Source organism: Lates calcarifer, linkage group LG17, assembly GCF_001640805.2.
Source record: "Lates calcarifer isolate ASB-BC8 linkage group LG17, TLL_Latcal_v3, whole genome shotgun sequence".
Classification (NCBI taxonomy): Eukaryota; Metazoa; Chordata; class Actinopteri; family Centropomidae; genus Lates; species Lates calcarifer.
Genome location: NC_066849.1, coordinates 16,226,883 through 16,233,462, shown reverse-complemented (window position 1 = coordinate 16,233,462; position 6,580 = coordinate 16,226,883). Strand labels below are relative to the sequence as shown.

Sequence of the window (6,580 nt, the reverse complement as noted above, 5' to 3'; positions counted from 1 at the left end):
ACCCTAACCTCTGGCTAAAAGTTGTAACCCTAACCCTAATCTCTGGCTGCAAGTAGCTAAAAGACGTAACCCTAACCCTAACCTCTGGCTAAAAGAGGCTAAAAGCTGTAACCCTAACCCTAACCTCTGGCTAAAAGCCATAACCCTAACCCTAACCTGTGGCTAAAAGAGGCTAAAAGCTGTAACCCTAACCCTAACCTCTGGCTAAAAGGGGCTAAAAGCTGTAACCCGAACCCTAACCTCTGGCTAAAAGTCATAACCCTAACCCTAACCTCTGGCTAAAAGGGGCTAAAAGCCGTAACCATAACCCTAACCTCTGGCTAAAAACCATAACCCTAACCCTAACCTCTGGCTAAAAGGGAATAAAAGCCGTAACCCTAACCCTAACCTCTGGCTACAAATTATTATTCGTATAGTATTTATTAGTAAATAAATATTATAATAGTATATTCACTTTCATACAGTATTAAACAGGCCAACACAATATTCAGTGTTCAGAAGTATTTATTTAAGATACAGCAGGGAAATTCAGTGTTGCAGCAGCAAAAACAGAAAAAGGTATGATAAAAATAGGACAATATATAATAACATATAAAAATTATAAACAATATGAACAGTATAAACAGAACTATGTACACATATAACATTATTTGAAATAGCAAAATATGAAAATGAAATAGCAAACACAAAATCTAGTCTAACCCACAAGCACTGTGTAGAGGTGTGAGTGTGTGAATATGTATGTCTGTGGAAAACAATGGTAAGATGGCTGCTTTAAGATGTCATAGTATAATATGGCGTGAAAAACCATCAAAAAATGTCACAGTATAATAAGGCATCAAAAAATGTCATAGTATAGTAAGGTGTCAAAAGCCATCAAAAAATGTTACAGTATAGCAAGGTGTCAAAAAACATCAAAAAATGTCATAGTATAGTAAGGTGTCAAAAGCCATCAAAAAATGTTACAGTATAGCAAGGTGTCAAAAAACATCAAAAAATGTCATAGTATAGTAAGGTGTCAAATGCCATCAAAAAATGTTACATTATAGTAAGGTATCTAAAACCATCAAAAATTGTCACAGTATAGTAAGGCGTCAAAATGATCAGAAAATGTTATAGTATAGTAAAGTGTCAAAAAATGTCATAGTAAGGGGTCAAGAAATGCCATAGTATGGTAAGATGTCAAAAACCATTTAAAAATGTTACAGTATAGTAAGGTGTCAAAAGCCATCAAAAAATGTTACAGTATAGCAAGGTATCAAAAAACATCAAAAAATGTCATAGTATAGTAAGGTGTCAAAAGCCATCAAAAAATGTTACAGTATAGCAAGGTGTCAAAAAACATCAAAAAATGTCATAGTATAGTAAGGTGTCAAATGCCATCAAAAAATGTTACATTATAGTAAGGTATCTAAAACCATCAAAAATTGTCACAGTATAGTAAGGCGTCAAAATGATCAGAAAATGTTATAGTATAGTAAAGTGTCAAAAAATGTCATAGTAAGGGGTCAAGAAATGCCATAGTATGGTAAGATGTCAAAAACCATTTAAAAATGTTACAGTATAGTAAGGTGTCAAAAGCCATCAAAAAATGTTACAGTATAGCAAGGTATCAAAAAACATCAAAAAATGTCATAGTATAGTAAGGTGTCAAAAGCCATCAAAAAATGTTACAGTATAGCAAGGTGTCAAAAAACATCAAAAAATGTCATAGTATAGTAAGGTGTCAAATGCCATCAAAAAATGTTACATTATAGTAAGGTATCTAAAACCATCAAAAATTGTCACAGTATAGTAAGGCGTCAAAATGATCAGAAAATGTTATAGTATAGTAAAGTGTCAAAAAATGTCATAGTAAGGGGTCAAGAAATGCCATAGTATGGTAAGATGTCAAAAACCATTTAAAAATGTTACAGTATAGTAAGGTGTCAAAAGCCATCAAAAAATGTTACAGTATAGCAAGGTGTCAAAAAACATCAAAAAATGTCATAGTATAGTAAGGTGTCAAAAGCCATCAAAAAATGTTACAGTATAGCAAGGTGTCAAAAAACATCAAAAAATGTCATAGTATAGTAAGGTGTCAAAAGCCATCAAAAAATGTTACAGTATAGCAAGGTGTCAAAAAACATCAAAAAATGTCATAGTATAGTAAGGTGTCAAATGCCATCAAAAAATGTTACATTATAGTAAGGTATCTAAAACCATCAAAAATTGTCACAGTATAGTAAGGCGTCAAAATGATCAGAAAATGTTATAGTATAGTAAAGTGTCAAAAAATGTCATAGTAAGGGGTCAAGAAATGCCATAGTATGGTAAGATGTCAAAAACCATTTAAAAATGTTACAGTATAGTAAGGTGTCAAAAGCCATCAAAAAATGTTACAGTATAGCAAGGTATCAAAAAACATCAAAAAATGTCATAGTATAGTAAGGTGTCAAAAGCCATCAAAAATGTTACAGTATAGCAAGGTGTCAAAAAACATCAAAAAATGTCATAGTATAGTAAGGTGTCAAATGCCATCAAAAAATGTTACATTATAGTAAGGTATCTAAAACCATCAAAAATTGTCACAGTATAGTAAGGCGTCAAAATGATCAGAAAATGTTATAGTATAGTAAAGTGTCAAAAAATGTCATAGTAAGGGGTCAAGAAATGCCATAGTATGGTAAGATGTCAAAAACCAGGTGTTCAAAAATGTTACAGTATGTTACAGTATAGTAAGGTGTCAAAAGCCATCAAAAAATGTTACAGTATAGCAAGGTGTCAAAAAACATCAAAAAATGTCATAGTATAGTAAGGTGTCAAAAGCCATCAAAAAATGTTACAGTATAGCAAGGTGTCAAAAAACATCAAAAAATGTCATAGTATAGTAAGGTGTCAAATGCCATCAAAAAATGTTACATTATAGTAAGGTATCTAAAACCATCAAAAATTGTCACAGTATAGTAAGGCGTCAAAATGATCAGAAAATGTTATAGTATAGTAAAGTGTCAAAAAATGTCATAGTAAGGGGTCAAGAAATGCCATAGTATGGTAAGATGTCAAAAACCATTTAAAAATGTTACAGTATAGTAAGGTGTCAAAAGCCATCAAAAAATGTTACAGTATAGCAAGGTATCAAAAAACATCAAAAAATGTCATAGTATAGTAAGGTGTCAAATGCCATCAAAAAATGTTACATTATAGTAAGGTATCTAAAACCATCAAAAATTGTCACAGTATAGTAAGGCGTCAAAATGATCAGAAAATGTTATAGTATAGTAAAGTGTCAAAAAATGTCATAGTAAGGGGTCAAGAAATGCCATAGTATGGTAAGATGTCAAAAACCATTTAAAAATGTTACAGTATAGTAAGGTGTCAAAAGCCATCAAAAAATGTTACAGTATAGCAAGGTGTCAAAAAACATCAAAAAATGTCATAGTATAGTAAGGTGTCAAAAGCCATCAAAAAATGTTACAGTATAGCAAGGTGTCAAAAAACATCAAAAAATGTCATAGTATAGTAAGGTGTCAAATGCCATCAAAAAATGTTACATTATAGTAAGGTATCTAAAACCATCAAAAATTGTCACAGTATAGTAAGGCGTCAAAATGATCAGAAAATGTTATAGTATAGTAAAGTGTCAAAAAATGTCATAGTAAGGGGTCAAGAAATGCCATAGTATGGTAAGATGTCAAAAACCATTTAAAAATGTTACAGTATAGTAAGGTGTCAAAAGCCATCAAAAAATGTTACAGTATAGCAAGGTGTCAAAAAACATCAAAAAATGTCATAGTATAGTAAGGTGTCAAAAGCCATCAAAAAATGTTACAGTATAGCAAGGTGTCAAAAAACATCAAAAAATGTCATAGTATAGTAAGGTGTCAAATGCCATCAAAAAATGTTACATTATAGTAAGGTATCTAAAACCATCAAAAATTGTCACAGTATAGTAAGGCGTCAAAATGATCAGAAAATGTTATAGTATAGTAAAGTGTCAAAAAATGTCATAGTAAGGGGTCAAGAAATGCCATAGTATGGTAAGATGTCAAAAACCATTTAAAAATGTTACAGTATACTAAGGCGTCAAAAACCATCAAAAAATGCCATAGGAAGGTGTTAAAAAATGTAAAAAAATTTTAAAAAATCCACAGTATAGTAAGGCATCAAAAAAATTTACATTATAGCAAGGTGTCAAAAAACATTTTAAAAAATGTCATAGTGTAATAAGGTGTCAAAAGTCATCAAAAAAATGTTACAGTGTAGTAAGGCATCTAAAACCATCAAAAAATGTCACAGTAAAGTAAAGCATCAAAAAATGTCATAGTAAGGGGTCAAAAAATGCTATAGTATGGTAAGGTGTCAAAAACCATTATAAAATGTTATAGTATAGTAAGGCGCCAGAAAATGTTTTAAAAAATCCACAGTATAGTAAGGTGTCAAAAAAAAATTACATTATAGCAAGGCATAAAAAAACATCAAAAAATTTTGCAGTATAGTAAGGTGTCAAAAGCCATCAAAAAATGTCACAGTATAGTAAGGTGTCAAAAATGGTCAGAAAATGTTTAAGTAAGGCATTATTAGTAAGGCATTAAAAATGTGAAGTACTGTGCTGTAAAACAGATTTATTACATAGTTCATGTTTATCTATCTCTGTGAAATTTGAGAGATAACCATCTAATAATTAAAGCAGGATCTTATTTTATATATCGTTTCAGAACTATTTCTAGTCATTACTGTGACTGTAATAATTAGAAAAACACACTAAAATATGTGATACTGAGTTGTAAAAATGTAATCATTTTAAATAATTGTAATTAGGTATTGTAAATAATTAAGGACGGTTAAGGAAAAGAAAAATAGATTTATTGACCAGTTTCTGTGATTAACGTGTTCTTGTCTCTGTAGGAGGAGAAGATAACAGCAGCTGAAAACCTGAAGTGGATGAAAGAAAAAAGTGTTAAAGTTTTTTATTAGATAAAGGACCTCCACCATCTAACTGCTGTAAACAGTTTTGGTTTCCTGTTGTTCAAGAGAAAATACTTTTTTCTCTATCATCTGTAATGTAGTCATGGGCACATTTTCCAAAGACTTTATTTAACACCTCTGGAAACATTTAACGGCTTACGATACAACTATTTAATAATTGTTTCACAAGTGCTTAAATGATCACAAAAATACTTCATAGACATGTTCATCTTTGAAAAATGTGCTCATAACTACATTAACCTTAACTCTAACCAGCTCTAACAAGTGTTGCCTTGTGGCCAAATGTCTGTTATTACGACTGATAAGTTACAGCAGGTTTAATTTGTTGCTATTTGTTCCAGACAAGAGGTTAAATAAGTGTCAAACTGCAGCTGAGGTAATGACAGAGTCAGACTGAAAAAAATAACTACCACTGACCATGTTTGTTTACTCTAAAACTGTGAGATTTGGAGTTCTAAGAGTCCAGACTCTGGTTGTTGGTGGTGAATCTGTTTGTGTGTGGTGTGTTGTGTTAGTCTTCTCTCTGCACATGACACACTATAAGAACAAATCTCTGAAATCTGACATTATTTGTTGTCGTGTGTGGTCTCTCAAGTTTTCTATATCAGGTAAGATTTTAAAAATCTGTTAGTGTGAGCCAGACTTAAGAGAGCGAGGGAGAGAGACAGAGACAGAGAGAGAGAGGGAGAGAGTGAGAAGGAGCAAGTGCAAAAGAGAGGGAGACAGAAAGTTGATGTTAAAATTCTTCATTTTCTTTGAACTGTACATTCATGAACAGTGTAAATAAATGTCATTACTGTAAGTCTATTTTTTGACAAAAAATTAACTATTAAGACTGAAGATCAAATACTGAAAATAATGTCAGTGCTCTGTGTTGGACAGTTGATGTAAAGCTGTTGTGAATTACCTGGAGGCCTCTGTCCTGGTCTCAAAGAGCTTTTTTACTGTACAAAGACTTTGCAATCGTGGATGAAGTGGTGACACCAGGAGAAAATAAAAAGAGAAATATACAAAGGAAAATGATCAATACACTATTACCTATTCCTCATCATCAGTTTAACAATGAAAATACAGATAAATATTCAACATTACAGCTGAACCAGAACATTTTCCAAATGTGTCTCAGTGTCTCAGAAAATGGACTGTTTATTGTCACATATGACAAGAGAAAGCATCACATCTTTAAAAATCAATAACAAAAAATATTTGGGAAAAATTAACTAGAATGATTATCTTAACTTTCCATATTAATTGTCAACTAATCTCGTCGAATCATGTATGTTACTGTGAACTGCATAATAAAATCTTTCACTTAAGTACATTTTCGAAAGCAGGGTTTTAACTTGTGCTTATAATTATACTTAAGTCCACAGGAAGAAAAATTAATTATTTAAAAGAATATTATAATTAGTAATATTTTCTGACAAATTATAGACATGATTAATCTGTTATTATTATATTCAATATTAAACTCATTAAATAAATAAACAATAGCATTGTTACTAACATTAATAATTCAGCTCATCAACACATTTTTTTTCAGACTGGGTAAGTCTTTAGGACACATACCTGTTTGGTTTGTCAGGTGAGAGGTGGTGTCTCTGTTCAGGCT

General features: G+C 31.4%; 1 long non-coding RNA gene across 17 annotated transcripts; it reads left to right on the top strand.

Moving 5' to 3' along the window:
- Positions 1-531: 531 nt before the first annotated feature.
- On the top strand, positions 532-6,135 carry LOC127143490 (uncharacterized). Of its 17 annotated transcripts, none has more exons than XR_007814960.1 (6): positions 533-1,015; positions 1,294-1,369; positions 1,648-1,723; positions 1,926-2,393; positions 2,761-3,114; positions 3,469-6,135. It is a non-coding gene; the product is annotated as an uncharacterized LOC127143490 (long non-coding RNA). The 17 variants fall into 17 exon arrangements; XR_007814963.1 differs by having other exon boundaries at positions 534-1,015; positions 1,648-2,393; positions 2,761-2,874; positions 3,077-3,114; XR_007814962.1 differs by having other exon boundaries at positions 534-1,015; positions 1,294-1,609; positions 1,686-1,723.
- The last annotated feature ends 445 nt before the right edge of the window (positions 6,136-6,580 follow it).